Consider the following 17,473-nt stretch of genomic DNA (forward strand, 5'->3'; position numbering starts at 1 on the left):
ATGGTTGATGGTAATGGTCTTAATACACTTATGGGTACATTTAATTATAAAGTCTCACACATTGTTTCACTATAGGTGATTAACCGCAAGACTTGTTTTTCCTGTCTTTGAGCAAGCTGGTGGGAAAAACGGCCAGGCACATGGGCAGATTGTTTTGAGGCTGCAATGTTCGGTGTCTGAACTGAAAAACAAGTAACCACCAAATTGTTGCCCTACTTTTTACTGTTTGGTCGTGAGGCAAGGTATCCATGTGAGGTGCCAGACAATTATGAGATAAGCACAATATATCTAACTTATTTGAAGTTTTTTCCCCCAGGGGAAGTTGCCAATAAAATCAAATTGCATTAGAAGGCAGGACAGAATTTTTAAAAGCATGCAGGACAACATGGGTAATGTGCAAGGTAAAGTTTAAAAAAAAGGAAATTGGAGAAAGGAATGGCCATTGACATTGAGGTTGGAGTAGGAGGACCACCTGGCCATTGGACAATGCTGGACACGAGGGAGAGATAAATAACTATTAGAATACTAGCTGAATAAATATTGATTTTATAGATGATTTTCAGTGATGTTAACGCTTTAAATCGCTAATTGGCTTTATAAAATGTTAATGACCAGCACTGTGAACATGTCACGATCACCAGTGGGAGTGCACGTGTAGGCCACCAGAGGGTACTCCACGGCTGCGTTCGAAACCGCATACTTCCCTACTATATAGTATGTAAAAAGCAGTAGGCGAGCGAATAGTATGTCCGAATCCTCAGTATTCATAAAAGAGTAGGCGAGAATTACCAGGCGGATTAACTAATTCTCGCGATATTCGGACGTGCATGTACTTAAATTGCGTCCGAATATGCCTACATACCTACTATATAGTAGGAGAAAACAGTACGTGAATGGAGAAGTATGTCTGAAACCTCAGTATTTATAAAACAGTATAGGCGAGAAATCCCCGGATGGCCTACTGCGTCCGCCCAGATACTGAAGTGTGCATCCGATGGACACTTTAATATCCCATGAGGCCATGGGGAATCATCATTTACGAACATGTCGGAGGACGGAGACGCAGCTGTTTTCAAGTGTAAGTACAACAAACTGAACCGCTGTTAATTGTATTTAAATTTCACATATTTAACAACCGACGAGGAAACTGTTGGTTTTAAGACATTAATATATATTAAATATTGATATTTTAAAGATATTAAATAAAATTTCATTTTCATATAGCTGACGCACCAGTCGTGCTTCATTAAGCACACATACTTCTGAAGATTTGTTAATCATCGTTTTCTTGAAAGCATTGCTTTAACTGTGTACAAGAGCCTGATAAACGTTTGTTTAAAGAAAAGGTAACCATATGCAATATAGACGTTTCCTAAATGTGCGTTTAACATTTGACAGGGGACATTTTACAGACATGACATTGATTTGGCCTAAGCTTTTGTCAGCACTTTGCATTACACACATACTTATTTGACTGATTTAAAGAAACAGATTAACACTGGCTACCCGTGTTATCCCGTATCACTTACAAAATTCTTCTGCTTACTTTTAAGTCACTCAATGGTCTTGCTCCAGCCTCTCTCTCTGACTTACTTTCTCCTTATATTCCCCCTGGAACTCTCCGATCTTCTGGCTGTGAACTCCTCTGTGAGCAGAGATTTCGCTTGTCATCTATGGGTGGCAGGTCTTTCTTTGTTACAGCCCCTAAGCTATGGAACTCTCTCCCCCTGGCTCTCAGGACAACAACCACGGTACATGAATTTAAATGTAAACTCAAAACACATTTGTTTAATCAGTATTATCACAATGTTCACTTGACATAACACAGTCACAATATTAACTGACTACCAATAATCTGTTGCATCTCTACTCTAACTGCCCACCATGCTGTCTGTAATTAATGTTTGTTGAATTTGTTTTTCATGTTGTATTGCAAATGTAGTGTGATTTGCAACTGCAATCGCTCATTACTTGGACTGGGCAAATGTCCACTGTCCGTCTATGTGTAAACTGCTTGTTATTTACTGTTATTGTGTAGCGTCCTTGAGCTTGGGAAAGGCGCTATATAAATTAAACGTATTATTATTATTAACACAACTGAAGATGCATTTTAGATTTCATTTGTCTATTGACCAATTTAGGATCGTTTGTGTTGGATGAAACACAAAATAACAAGTCCGCTATCAAAGTATAACATCAACCTTTTGATATATATTTACTTTTTATCACATAAATGACAGATCTAACATTAAATGTGGATGTTACAGGGACTGATGAACACACACACACAGCCTTATAAAGAGAAATGCTGCAATAAAAGGCTTAGAGTAAGTATACCATAGAAAATAATAGAATTTATTACAGCACTTTTTGATTCTTGATCTCTCCTCACTTGTTGCAGAGCTTTTGTGGTGGAGCAAGGCCTGAAGGGCAAAGTAGTGGCCACATTTGTAAAAAAAAAAAAAAAAAGGGAAAACCTAAAACAGAAATATAAAGAATAATGTTCCCTTTCGTTCAGTCACTACGACGTACGTTAGTGACTAACGAATGGGGGTTTCGCTTAGAAGCCAATCATCTTCTTCGTATTCAACAGCGCCCAATGGCAGTGCCAATGCCATGGGCATGCGGAATTTGCATGCGTAACTCCGCCCCACCTCGTGGGTATATCAGGAAGTACGCTGGCAACATCGCATTATGTTTCTGCTTTGGAGCCAAGAGGATCTCTTCACTCCTACAAGCCTGATCTGAGTCTTCGACAGCTTTCGAGACGAGCAGCTTTCCAGAGGCGTTGGTGTTACGGCGCGTTCCAGTGATCATCATACTGCCTGCCTGCTGATCTGCGCAGTGGTCTGCTAGACAGCTGGTGTGTGGTCCCTGGGCGCTTCGGCGTTCTCTGCGAGGCTTTCCTCTCATAAAAGAGCTTACACGTGACGCGTCCTTTTCAGGATGTCTCGTCCGTGTACTTCTGGGTGTGGTCGGTTGCTTTCCTCCTCTGATGGGCACGAACACTGTCTGGTATGTTTGGGCTTTCAGCATGCTCAGACAGCGTTCGTGGATGCGTCATGTTCTCACTGCGGGAACATGACCATCGCAGTGTTGCGGTCAAGACTCCATGACCTTCGTACTGAAGTGAGAGTCCCCTCTACCACACCCCGATCTACTGAGTCCCAGAGGCCCAGTACTTCGGCTGGTGGTCAGGGTGACTTGACGGTTACGGTGTGGAACAAAGCCCCGACGCTCATGCCTCGGGCCACACCCCCGTCTTGCACATTGCAACCCGCGAGCGTTCAGACGCAGATCGCGGGGCCGGCTCCGGCCCCCCCGCGCATCTCGTTTGGCGCTCCGGAGGAGGATGCGATGTCGATCACCGCATCACAAGGTGGGTTCGAGTCCTCTGGAGATGATGACTCGGCTGTGCTGCCGCCCTCGGGCGTGCCAGCATTGCCCGAGTCAGATCCAGAGCTGACAGCCATGTTGTCTCGGGCAGCCGCGAGTTTAGGGATCGCGTGGAACCCTCCACCCTGTCCCGAACGCTCAAGGCTCGACGATTGGTTTTTGGGGGCTCGCGCTGACACCCGTCAGTCCTTGCCCTCAATACCTTTCTTTCCCGAGCTACATGAGGAACTCACGCGGTCCTGGAAGTCCCCGTTGTCTTCCCGTGACCGTTCGGTGACTTCCTCCGCCTTCTCCGTCCTCGATGGGGCGGCAGCTAAAGGGTACACTGGGATCCCTCCAGTTGAACGTTCTGTTGCGATGCAACTGTGTCCTCATAGCGCTTCAACCTGGCGTGGTGATCCTAAGCACCCCTCCAAAGCCTGTCGATTCACATCAACCTTGGTGTCGAAATCGCACAGAGCCGCGGGGCAGGCTGCCGCTTCGCTGCATGCCATGGCGATCCTCCAGGTCTACCAGGCCAGGATCCTCAAGGACATGCACGAGGGTGGAGTTGATCCGGGGCTCTTAAATGAGCTGCGTGCCGCCACCGACCTCGCTCTCCGGTCGACGAAGGTGACCGCACGCTCCCTGGGTCAAGTGATGTCCACAAATGTGGTCCAGGAGCGTCACCTGTGGCTGAACCTGGCCGATATGCGGGACACCGAGCGGACCCGGTTCCTCGATGCCCCCATATCCCAGGCCGGCCTCTTCGGCGGGGCGGTTGAGGACTTTGCCCAACAGTTCTCAATCGCCCAGAAGCAGACTGAGGCAATCAAACACGTACTGCCCCGGCGGCCAGCTGCTGCCTCCACCCAGCCGCCGGCACAGTCGCCCCCAGAGTCCGGTGATGACGGTGCGCGCCACCCACGGGTCCCGCCACTCGCATCCCACTCTGTCGCCAGCCTCCTGGCAGAGCAGACCCCAGTGGAACGTGCGTCCTTCCCTGGTCTCCTCTGTCAGGACGCAGCTGTCAACCATGCATCCCCAACCGGGACGCCCCACAGCCTCCCATGTCCGGGCCGGTGACGCTGCATCGCTGCAAGCCCACACCGGGTACGTCTGTACACCGTTTGACCCCGCTGGTGCAGTTTCTGGATGTCTGGCTTCAGCTTCCAGGGCTGTCCCGCTGGGTCGAGCGGACCGTCAGGCGCGGCTACGCGATTCAGTTTGCGCAGGTTCCTCCCTGCTTCCGGGGAGTCCGTTCCACTATGATCGGGGCCAACGCCCCCGTCATGCGAGCGGAGATTGCCACCCTACTGGCGAAGGGTGCGATCGAACCTGTCCCTCCAGCCGAGATGAATTACGGGTTTTACAGCCCGTACTTCATTGTACCCAAAAAGACCGGTGGGCTACGGCCAATCCTGGACCTGCGCGTCTTGAACCGTTACCTTCACCGGTTTCCGTTCAAGATGTTGACAGCGAAACGCCTTTTCGAATGCGTTCGTCCACACGATTGGTTTGCAGCGATCGACCTGAAGGACGCCTACTTCCATGTCTCCATTTTGCCTCGACACAGACCGTTCCTACGGTTTGCTTTCGAGGGGCGGGCATATCAGTACGCGGTTCTACCATTCGGGCTATCTCTGTCCCCTCGCGTCTTTACGAAGATTGCAGAGGCAGCCCTTGCGCCCCTTCGGCAGCACGGGGTCCGCATCCTGAACTACCTCGACGACTGGCTCATACTGAGTCCCTCTCGAGAGCAGGTTTGCGGACACAGAGATCTGGTGCTCCATCACCTAGCCCGTCTGGGCCTTCGGGTCAACTGGGAGAAGAGCAAACTTTGCCCCGCGCAGAGGATCTCTTTTCTCGGTATGGATATCGACTTGGTCGCCATGTGCGCGCAGCTTTCGAGCGAGCGCGCGCAGTCTCTGCTGACTTCCCTTCGACAACTCGAGGGCAAGAGTGCGGTTCCACTGAAATGGTTTCAGAGGCTCCTGGGGCATATGGCATCTGCAGCCGCGGTAACGCCGCTCGGATTGCTTCATATGAGACCGCTTCAGCACTGGCTACGCGATCGAGTCCCGAGATGGGCATGGCGGTCTGGCACGCTCCGGGTCCCAGTGACCCGGGCCTGCTTACAGACACTCACCCCGTGGTCGAACCTCAGTTTTCCTCGGACCGGAGTGTCCTTAGAACGAGCTTCCCGGCATGTTGTTGTGACAACAGATGCATCATCCACGGGCTGGGGTGCCATGTGCAATGGACAAGCAGCCGCGGGCTCCTGGACAGGACCCCAGCGCCTTCTGCATGTCAATTGCCTCGAGTTACTGGCTGTACGGTTCGCCCTGCACCGCTTCCGAGCGTTGCTGAAGGGTCAACATGTGCTAGTCAGGACAGACAACACGGCCGTAGTAGCGTACATCAACCACCAGGGCGGTCTACGCTCCCACCGTATGTCTCAACTCGCCCGCCATCTCGTTTTGTGGAGTCAGAAGCGCCTGAGGTCCCTTCGTGCTGTCCACATCCCGGGAGACCTGAACTGTGCAGCCGACGAGCTCTCACGGTTTCAGCCTCTCCCCGGAGAGTGGAGACTCCACCCCCAGACGATCCAGCTGATATGGGAACGGTTCGGCGACGCACAGGTAGATCTGTTTGCCTCCCAGGACTCTTCCCATTGCTCCCTGTATTATTCCCTGTCCGAGGGCACCCTCGGCACGGATGCACTGGCGCACAGCTGGCCGTCAGGGCTACGCAAGTATGCGTTTCCCCCAGTGAGCCTTCTTGCACGGGTACTGTGCAAGATCAGGGAGGACAAGGAGCAGGTCGTGTTGGTTGCCCCGCTTTGGCACGGCCAGACCTGGTTCCCAGAACTCTTACTCCTTGCGACAGCCCCTCCCTGGCCTATTCCTCTGAGACCGGACCTCCTTACTCAGAGACGGGGCACCTTTTGGCACCCGCGTCCAGCGTTCTGGAAGCTCCACGTGTGGCTTCTGGACGGGACACGGTAGGTTTGAGTAGCCTTCCACCTGCGGTGGTCGCTACCATCACTTCCGCTAGAGCTGAGTCTACACGACGTCTCTATGCGTTGAAGTGGAACCTCTTCGTCACATGGTGCTCTTCCCGCCAAGAAGACCCCTGGAAATGCCCGATCGGGTCCGTGCTATCGTTTCTCCAGGAGGGGGTGGAGCGAAGGCTGTCTCCCTCCACCCTTAAAGTGTACGTGGCCGCAATATCTGCCTACCACGATCTCCTGGGAGACAAAAAGGTAAGTCAGCACGACCTGATCATCAGGTTCCTGAGGGGGGCGAGGAGACTGAATCCTCCTCGCTCTCCTCTCGTTCCCTCTTGGGACCTCTCAGTAGTCTTAAGTGCTCTGCAGAGGCCTCCCTTTGAGCCTTTGCGGTCGGCCGAGATTAAGTTCTTGTCTATGAAGACGGCTCTGCTGACCGCATTGGCCTCGCTTAAGAGGGTCGGGGACCTGCAAGCATTTTCGGTTGACGAAGCGTGCCTTGAGTTCGGGCCGGCTAACTCTCACGTGATCCTGAGACCCCGGCCCGGATATGTGCCCAAGGTTCCTACCACTCCGTTCCGAGATCAGGTGGTGAACCTGCAAGCGCTGCCTTTGGAGGAGGCAGACCCAGCCTTGGCATTGCTCTGTCCAGTACGCGCTCTCCGCGCCTACGTAGACATGACGCAGTGTTTCAGGACCTCAGACCAGCTCTTTGTCTGTTATGGTGGAGAGCGGAAGGGAAGTGCTCTCTCAAAGCAGAGGTTGTCTCACTGGATAGTGGACACCATTGTTTTGGCATACCAGCAGCAAGGCCGACCATGTCCCCTTGGTGTGAGGGCACACTCCACCCGGAGTGTGGCCTCCTCTTGGGCTCTAGCGCATGGCGCCTCGCTAACAGACATCTGCAGAGCTACAGGCTGGGCGACACCCAACACATTCGCCAGATTCTACAATCTCCGAGTGGAGCCAGTGTCCGACTATGTACTCGCCCCTACGGGTGGCCGGTAATGGGCCAGGCTCAGGTGTCTTCACTTGCTCGCCATTCCACTCCCAGGACTGGATACGTGCGATATTTTCCTCAGGTGAGCTCCCCGAGAGCCCTGAGCTCCTCCAGCACTGCTTACGCCGACATCAGTTCAGTCTGCCCTTTCGAGCCCAGACCCTCATGTCCGGCCAGGTGCTCCGTGTGCATGGTTCCCCTCCGGCGACCCCCACACGAGTATTCCCACCGTAAGCCTCCGCAGTGAGCAGGTGTCTTTCCCTTGGCAAGTCCCTGCCACCCCTAGGGTTAAAAATACACCTTCGGCTGGTACCCTAGTGATCTTCCATATGCAGCCCTCAGCGGGTCATATGTGTATTCTCTAAGTCCTCCCTACGGTAGGCATTTTTGGCATTCCCTCACTGGGATATGCTTCCCAGTGTACCTTGGTATTCCTGTGATAAGTGGGAGTCCTACGGCCTTTACTGGCGGGTCTCACACTTACGCAGGGCACTGGATGACAGTTGAGTGGCGTTGTTGAATAGGATCCCCCATTCGTTAGTCACTAATGTACGTCGTAGTGACTGAACGAAAGGGAACGTCTCGGTTACGTTTGTAACCCTCGTTCCCTGAGGAGGGAACGGAGACGTACGTTTCCTTGGCCACGTCAGCTGTGCTGCCTGGAACGCGGAGTTCAGTCTTGGCTCCTGCAGCAGTAACATAATGCGATGTTGCCAGCGTACTTCCTGATATACCCACGAGGTGGGGCGGAGTTACGCATGCAAATTCCGCATGCCCATGGCATTGGCACTGCCATTGGGCGCTGTTGAATACGAAGAAGATGATTGGCTTCTAAGCGAAACCCCCATTCGTTAGTCACTAACGTACTTCTCCGTTCCCTCCTCAGGGAACGAGGGTTACATACGTAACCGAGACGTTTTTGTTACTACTAATGCAACAGTTAATGACTATTTAAATGGTGTAATTAAAATGAGTGACTTTGTATTGTGTTTGAACATTTCTGCAGGATCTGAAATGTCCACAGACAGGGCTGAGCACTGAGGGTGGAGAGAAGCCCACAGAAGCTCCTGGAAGTGGTTCAGTGCCATGGATGAGGCAGTTGGGGCAGACCCTCCATCACTCCTCCTGCCCTAATTGCCTCATCTGGCCCGGATGTTGCTGTGGCCTCTTCATCCTCGGTGAGCCCTGAGCCAGTGAAGGGGGTAAAGAGAAAAAGAGGAGCTAATCCGGGAGATGGAAGAAGAAAGAAGGCATCGGGAAGCAGTTGAGAGAGAGGAAAGGAGGAGAGAGAGAGAGAGAGAGAGACCAGGGAAAGGGATAAACAATATCTTGCCCTTCTTGATTTAATTGCAAAAAAATAAATGTTTTCTTTTTAATAGAATTTTTTTTATTTTTATGGAAAGCATCCTCAAATCAATCGCACACATATCTGTAGAAAACAAGCATTCATACTCCAAACAGCTTTTTTTTGTGTATAATGTATTTATACTTTTTTTTATAGTCAACATATAATTATAATAATTAAATATATTTCAGAACAAACAACATATTTTATTTGTATGCATTCAAGACATTTGATATATTTGCTGATATTTTCTTGAGGTTGATATAAGTTAATTGAATTGATTATCTGATCATGACTGTTGTAAGACACCAAACACTTCAAACATAAGCAGAGCATTATTATCTTCTATTATCTCACCACTAAATGTATATAGAATGCGAACACAGCTCAGGGATACCCAAGTCTGATCCTAAAATAACTTGATGACATGTTCAGGTGTGTTTGATTAGGACAGGTTCAGGCAATCGTCTCTCCTCTCTCTCTGTTGCTTCTTGCTCTCTCTCAGCCTCCCTCTCCTCCATCTCCAGGATTAGGTCCTTCAGCTTTCTCAGACGCAATGCTGATGTTTTCCAGCTGCTGTTTGAGAGCTGCCGGTTTAACACTGTGATACACGACCTGGAACAACAGTTGCAAAACGCCTGCTCTCATCATGTGTTCATAACCGATTCCAAACCGCTTTCACACTTGAAATGTTACAAGGATAGATCACCCAAAAATGAAAATCATTTTTTATTTACCATATAAAAAATATGGTAATAGAATGGATAATTAGTGTAAGATTTTTGCCCATCTTTTGGAAAATACAGTTTTAAAATAAAAAATAAAAAGACTTTTACCAGTAAATGGCTGCAGAGCTCCACTATTTGCTATGTGCTATTTGACTGACTGAAAGACATCTTTTCACAAGTATTTTTCAGTTGGATTGATATCTAAATGTTAGGAAATCACAATTAAAATTAATTATTTTTTTTTCAATGTTACTTTATGATTTGAATCAAACCTGAACAAGAGAAAAGTTGGAGTCTTTAGAGTTTTTTGTGATTTCATCTGTTTTTCTTATAATTCTACAAATTTAATCTACACTTCAGTGACTAACTGTAACAGAACAAAAATGAACAGAAATGAACAGTTATATTACATATTGAGTAAAAAAATACACAACATAAACTTCAAAATGCAATGAACTGAACAGCAATAATAATCAATAACAAATGTACTCGTGTGTGTGTGTGTGTGTGTGTGTGTGTGTGTGTGTGTGTGTGTGTGTGTGTGTGTGTGTGTGTGTGTGTGTGTGTGTGAACAGGATAATTTTGCATTGTGGATGTTTTATGCATTGTTGGAAGTGTGCCACTTCATTTCTGTATGCGTGTTCTGTGTTGTTTCTCTTTTTGAGGATGAATTTTGTCCAGACCCTGAGTGTGACTTTTTTGTCACACAAACATAAAAACAGATTTTTGCTTTGGGGTCAGAAAAGGGTTAACACTGGGGATTTTACTGTGTAAACATGTAACCATATGATTTTTTTTAAATAATTCTTTAAATAATTTATTTAAAAAGTAATTTATTAAAATTAATTTGGAAAATTGTCCTTGTCTTTAAATACGAAAACGTAGTTAGTAAAAGTAACTTGATTTGTAACTGTAACAGTTTTGGGTCTTGTTTGTGTTCATGTCTTTGTAATTATGCTCCTTGTCATGTTTCCTGGTTTTGTCATGTGTTATTGTTTGTCATGGTTTTATGTCTGTTCAAGTCAAGTCATCGTTTGTGTTGCATCTGTTCTCTCTGTTCATGTTTTGGATTCACTGTAAATAAACTGCACTTGGGTTCATCACAACTTGCCTCCAGTGGACTAACGTCACAGAATACTCGACCATCTGCAATGAACCAATGAGAACATAGGTGTGTTCGACATCGGCTGCGGCTGGATGCAACTGATCGGCGAGAGTAGCCGCGTGCAGGCGGGGAGGAGCTGCAAACACAGACGTGAAGTCGGACACTTTCTGCTTCCCGCGGTGACGCTCGCGCTGTGTTTGCACACTTTATCAGCTGAAGTGAAATAAATGCAATATTTGGCAATACACAGATGTTTCAGAGACATTATTGTCATGTAATACTTTAAGCACTGCTTAATACAGCGTGTGTTTTTACAAGAATAAAGTTAAACATATAAGCCTACACTATCAATTAAGTGGGGTCTATGTTTTTAATCAGTTATATTTTGATAAACATGACAATATAACATCGCGACTACATGAAAGGAGGTTTTACTGTTATAAAAAACAGATTTGTGCGCATTAGTGGAGCTGAAGGTTTTAGAATAAACACGAAACACACGTGATCGCTGTCATGCGGTGAATCTGGCCAATCGTGGAACGGCTGTGTCGTCATCAGAGCCCCTGCAGCCTCATGCAGTCGCTCTCGAGAAACTGCACCGGCTGTAATCGCCGGCTGCTCTCGAATCGCTCTCGCGGCACTTTGTTGACATACGTCACTGTCACGTGGCGTCGGCGCTGCCTCAAGTCGGACAAAATTTCTAACCGGCATGCACTGCTTCAAGTCAGCCGCCGATCGGTCTGCGCATCGCTGGGTGAAGTCGAACAAGCCTCATAACACATGAAGACAAGGGAATCACATGACAATGATCACATGACAAACAGGAACACATGACAAAACCAGAAAACATGAAAAGGAGCATAATTACAAAGACATGAACATAAACAAGACCCAAAAAACTGTTACAGTAACACATTCACAAGTTTTGCTGTGGTCTTGCTGGGATGATACCAACACTCAAAAGACAACATATGCTGGTCCACCAGCACTCCAGTATCCCATGCTGCTCCCAACATGCAAAACAAACCTTATACTGGAGACCAGCAATGCTGGAAGAGCCCTCACAGCTGACTCAACTTCTGATGATAACACCTGTCAAACATTCATTATCCTCAATGGAATATCCGTCTGTTCCCTTTCGAAAGGGAACTCGTGCTGCGTCTCCTAGGGGTTATTATGGGGAATGCCTCCGACATGACGGTGTCTGAAGCATGAGTCCAAACCCGACAATGAACTTGACATTGACACCTGTGAAATACGTTATCCAGGGACGGACTGGGACTAAAAAACGGCCCTGGACTTTGACTAGGCCCGGCCCAAAGCAATCGGCGCGCGGAAACTCAACAACAACAACATTTAGCGGCTTCAGTATCTAAATTACGGAATTTTTTTTTCTCTCGCCTTCTCAGCCCCACCCTTTTCTTTCCGTTTTTTACCCCCGGCTGCGTTATGCATATTGTTTGTTTCTTTCTATGCTTCTTCTATCTCAGTGTTTCCCAACCTTTTTTCAGTCATGGCACCCTTTGAAAATTCTCCATTTTGTGGCACCCCCTATCTTACGTTACGCTATAGGGGTATAACGGTACAGATTGCGCACGGTTCCGTTTGTATCACGGTTTAGGTTCATAGTTTCGGTACGGTTCAGTATTTGCGATGTTCAGGGAAAAAAGGACTAATGTCAAATAAAAAGAAAGAAAATAATAAGAACAAATAATTTAAATACAAGCAGCAGCACAAATAAATACCATTGAGCAAAGATACTAATAAAATAAACTATGCTTTTCAGGTTTTTCAGGTACGTCTAACATTAGTTTTCAGGTACAGAAATTGATCAAATGTAAAATAACATTGCATATTTGACTGTATAAATTAAAGATTAATCCTATTAAACTTACAAAAGCTATTCAATCAAAGGCAGTGAGTGATGTCCTTGTATTTTGTTGTTTGACATTAAACAGACAGCAGTAAAGGCTACTGCCCCTTTAAGACCTAATGCTACTGCCCCTTTAAGACCTAATGCTACTGCCCCTTTAAGACCTAATGATACTGCCCCTTTAAGACCTAATGATACTGCCCCTTTAAGACCTAATGCTACTGCCCCTTTAAGACCTAATGCTCGGATATGCTTCGTCTTTCTTGACTGTATAAAGTTTACTTAAGGCATATACAGACTATGTCTGCTAGAATACTCATCAAGATGGACATGTTGACATACTTTTTGTGTGAGTTTGTCCGTTCAAGAGCGAGACTTGAAAGAGAAATCAATATTTGTGCGCTGAGAGACGTGTGCGCACTTTCGGATGAGCGCACAGAGACACATTTTCTCACAGCGCGTGCGACTTCTCATTCGCGTCTTCTGGCGCTACACCCGGGTGATGACGGCGAAAATGACTGGTCATATTCGAACATACGGCGAAACTCGAACAAAGTTTACAAAGAGAGAATGATTTGAAAAATTTATATATATATATATATATACACTGTATTTATTTGAAGGAGTTTTACACGGCACCCTTGCTCTCGTCAGACGGCACCCTGGGCACCCCGGTTGGGAAACACTGTTCTATCTAACGTCTTTGCTGTTGGTTTCTTCCGTCTCGTCCACTTCTTCTTCTCCTTACTTGGTGGCCACGGCCAGTGCAGCTGGCCGTACTGGAGGACCGGACGTTCTGTGATTCTCCAGATCACACAGATGGCCAGTCCGCCCCTGACGTCATCCTCTTCTTGTTTTCAAGAGACTGTTTGGTTTGTACATGAGGGAGTTTAAAGCCCTATTCGGACGTGATTAATTTTACAAGATTAGATGGAGTAAAGTAATTTCACCACAGGATGTCTAATATTAATGGCCAATTCACACAGGATAAGAAATCTCAGAAAAACCTGCAGAAGTGGGAGGGGTAACTCAATTTACACACTGCTGTCACCTCCCTGTCATCGTGTACGTATTAAGTTGCATATGATCTATATACAACCTATATTTAACAGGTCCGGTTGAACGATTTATTAATTCTATTAATTCAATTTTGATTGGATTCTTTTGGTAAAAGTCACTTACCTAAAGCTAAAAGAAGTTTTGTACTTTCCAACAAGTGCCTTCGACCTTTTTGAGCTTTTTTTTTATTTATCTGAATGGTAAGCAGAAGAATAAGCAGAGTTTTGCCACACACTTGCCCCACTGCCGCAACTGAATGCTCCGTATTTGAAAAAAAGTGGAAAACTACTTTTAAACAAAAAAATGACGGAATATTTACGTACATATTTACAGCGGGTCTATTCAGACGGGATAAGTATTAACCGAGGTAATTTTTCAGGACCTCAGGACCAGTAATATTTACTGCCATTGTCCGTAATGATTATTGAGATGGCACATTTGGACGGTACTAAAATCACTGAGAAGCTCTGGTAATAATTACCCCACCTCTCCATGTCAAACTAATCCCGTCCGAATAGGGCTTAAGACACTCATAGCGACGCATTTGTGTCTGTTCTCGTGTGATTCCTTTCAGAGTTAGAAATTAGAAAGTTGAACTAATGCGGTTGACTCAAAGAGGTTAAAATGCACACTTTTTCATGATGCAGTCGCAGAAATTGTTCCACCTGGGCTTGAATCTCTCCTGAGGGATGAGAGTTGAGGGATGAGAGTTGAGTGCCTGCACTCCACAGCTTGGGTCCTGTGGCCGCCATTATGACGAGGCGGGATTGAGCGTGGGCTTGGTAGGCAGAGCAGAGACGAGTCAAACAGGATTTTTTTTTCACCTCCTCTTGTTGCCTCAAATATTAATATTGTTAACTATGTATGTTTCTATTCCTGAGGAATTAGAAAACTGTAGTAATTGTTGTTGTTGTTATTATTATTAATAATATTATTATTATATAATTTAGGAGTTATGGAAAGTTATGAGAACGACTTTATGGAAAATATTTTATTCTGGTCATAACTGCCCTGCTCCTGTGAATAACAGAGCTCCGCTTGGATAGCAGTATCCAGACGTTAGGCTTTTTCTGTAAGCCTCCTTGTTAAGCTGTCCTGAGCGTTGGCCGTTGTTAGGTCTCCTCTGGCTTTAGAGAGTTGTGCTGATGTCTCCGTCCTCAGTGCTCCGCTAGGAAGTATGATAGGTTGCTCTGTGAGCCTCTTTGACTATAAACTGGCGTTATAGAAGGTCATTCTTCTGAGGCTCCCGCTCCCTGGAGCTCCATCCAGATAGCAAGTTTGAGTTGTTAGTCTTTGAGAAGCCTCCTTGGTAAGCTGTTGTGAGCGTAGGATGACGTTAGGCCGCCTCTCGCTTGAGAGAGTCGTCATGCTGAGGTCTCTGTCCTCAGAGCTCAGCTAGGCAGAACGCTAGGTTGTTAGGCTCTCTGTGAGCCTCTTTAGCTTCTGAATTTACAAAAGTGGAGAGTTGTCAGGCATCCTCTCATTATAGAGAGTCACTCTTTTAAGGCCTCTGCTCCCTAGAGCTCTGCCTGAATAACTGTTCTCCTTGGGCTTTGCAAAGCCTCCTTGGTTAGCTGTTTTGATTGTAGGACCCCGACAGGCCTCCTCTCACTTCAGAGAGTTGCCATATTCAGGCCTCCATCCCCAGAGCTCGGCAAGCAGTAGTGCTGAGTTTGGGCTCTTTGTGAGCCTCCTTGGTCACTGCTCTTGAACTAGAGCGTTGTTAGGCCTCCTCTAACTATAGAGAGTTGTTCTATTAGAGGCCTTCGCTCCTCTGAGCCCCACCCATTATTGTATCAAGCTGCTTGCCCTGTTATGTCACTTCCTTGACAGGCGTAGGACTTGGTGTATTCAGCCATAGGCGTTGCTAGGCTTCCTCTCGCTAGAGAGAGTGATCTTACTGAGGTCTCCGCTTCCCAGAGCTCCGCTAGGACAGCATTATGAGTTTTAGGCTCTTTGTGAGTCTCCTTGTAAGATGTCCTGAGTGTGGGGCATTGTTAGGTCTCCTCCTGATTTAGAGAATTGTCATGTTGATGCCTCAGCTCCAAGAGCTCGGCTAGGCAGTTTGATAAGTTGTTAGGCTTTTTGTGAGCCTCCTTGGCTGCTTGGGCTTCATTGCTAGGCCTCCTCTCACTAGAGAGTTTTCTTATTGAGGCGTCCGCTCCCCAGCGCTCCGCTAGATAGCAATTGTGACTCTGAGCAGCATGAGTTCCCTTTCGAAAGGTTATGCATATAACCATGGTTCCCTGAGAATAGGGAACGAGACGCTGTGTCCCTTTGCCATGCTTTCGTTATTTCTACACACGTCTCCTTCAGACAAGAAGTGGATGATGTATTTCACAGGTGTGCTTTTATACTCACGGTCGCACCAGAGGTGGCGTTATAGGCTGCCGTCTGCCAATGTCAAGTTCATTGTCATGTTCATGTTCATGTCATTCTTCATTTAACAATAATGGTCCAGGTCACTAGTAGTTCCTGCAGAGTGACTAAGTAATGCTTGTAATTAGTGATGCACTTTATGACTTTGAGATTAAAAAAAGACAATTTCTCACATCTCAAACACGTCAATGTTGTGATTAGTAATTCATTAGTAATTCTTTATAATTTGTTATAGTTATCTATTAGTTTTTAGTGATGCCAATCCCATTCAGTAATTATTGATTACCTAATAAGGAACTATCTTAGTCCTAAATTTGATATTACTTACTGATTAGTTAAGCTTCTTTCTATATTAGTTAAAAGTAGTAGCTGAAGTGTTGATGTAGTTCTACTCATTAGTCTGCATTACTTCCTGCATAGTTACCTATTAATGGCAGACCATTATTCTAAAGCGTTAATGCTTGTTGTTGTCTACAAATCCATCTTGGAAGTAGCAATTATAAAAAATGTTTGCATCAAATACAATACATATACAGTTTAATGTCTACAGTGGATAGTGTCTGGAGCTCATGCTGTAGTTTATCAGGGTTTCTGTAAGAAATAATGTTGTTAATAACACATCACCTTTACAATCACACTGCATGAAAACACTGAAATCCGGCACTATCCGGGCATGGTATACTCCTGTGTAATTTGATGTTTACCGGATGTATGTGGGAAAAAGCGGATCAGAGTAACACGGAACAGTATATTTCCAGAAAAACCCGGAAACCTCACGTATGCGGACGTATACAGGAATCCGTGAAATTTCACGGACATATACAGCTGAAACACTGCTGGGTGTGCTAGGACTGAAGACTGTTAGGTGTGAAGAAGACCTTTCAAATGTTAATGACTGACACTTGTGCTGGCTGTTCTCAGAGGGAGGGGGGGCAGGGGAGGACTTGAGGATTGAGAATTATCTCTGGTCTACTGTAGGCAAGGCCGGACTTACCATTGGGCTTGACTGGGCTGAAGCCCATGGGCCCCGCCCAATAGGGGGCCCCGCCCTTTTACGTTGATTTTTTTTTCAATAATATGTCAGTCATTTAATTTTTAATTGAAAGTTTGTTGATTGGAAAACGTGCGTGCTTATTGGGCGCGAAAAGGTCCGAAATCCGTTCAAAATAAGGATGCTAATACAAACATACAAACGCCACTACAAACATCAGAAGAGACTGTTTTCTAAGGGTGCTTTCACACTAGCAGTTTTGGTGCGCACCCGGGTTCGATTGACGTCAGAGTTCAGTACGTTTGGATGATGTGAACACGGTCTTCCGAACTCGGGTGCGCACCCGCGAACCGTACCAGAGTCCGCTTAAAAAGGGTGGTCTGGGGTACGGTTCATGTGAACTCTGGTACGGTTCGCTGCTGATGTGAATGCAATCGTACTAAATCGCGGAAGTGAACCGGTATTAATTACATATGATTTGATAAAAATGTGTTTGTGTGTGTTTCACTCATTTTCCTGACGAGCGTGACTGACATACTGCAAGCAGAGAGCTGTAAACCTCATTTCTGCTCGTCTTCAGCATTCTTTAGAGCATTTGCAGTACATTT

Source organism: Gobio gobio, assembly GCF_949357685.1.
Source record: "Gobio gobio genome assembly, chromosome: 7".
Taxonomy (NCBI): Eukaryota; Metazoa; Chordata; class Actinopteri; order Cypriniformes; family Gobionidae; genus Gobio; species Gobio gobio.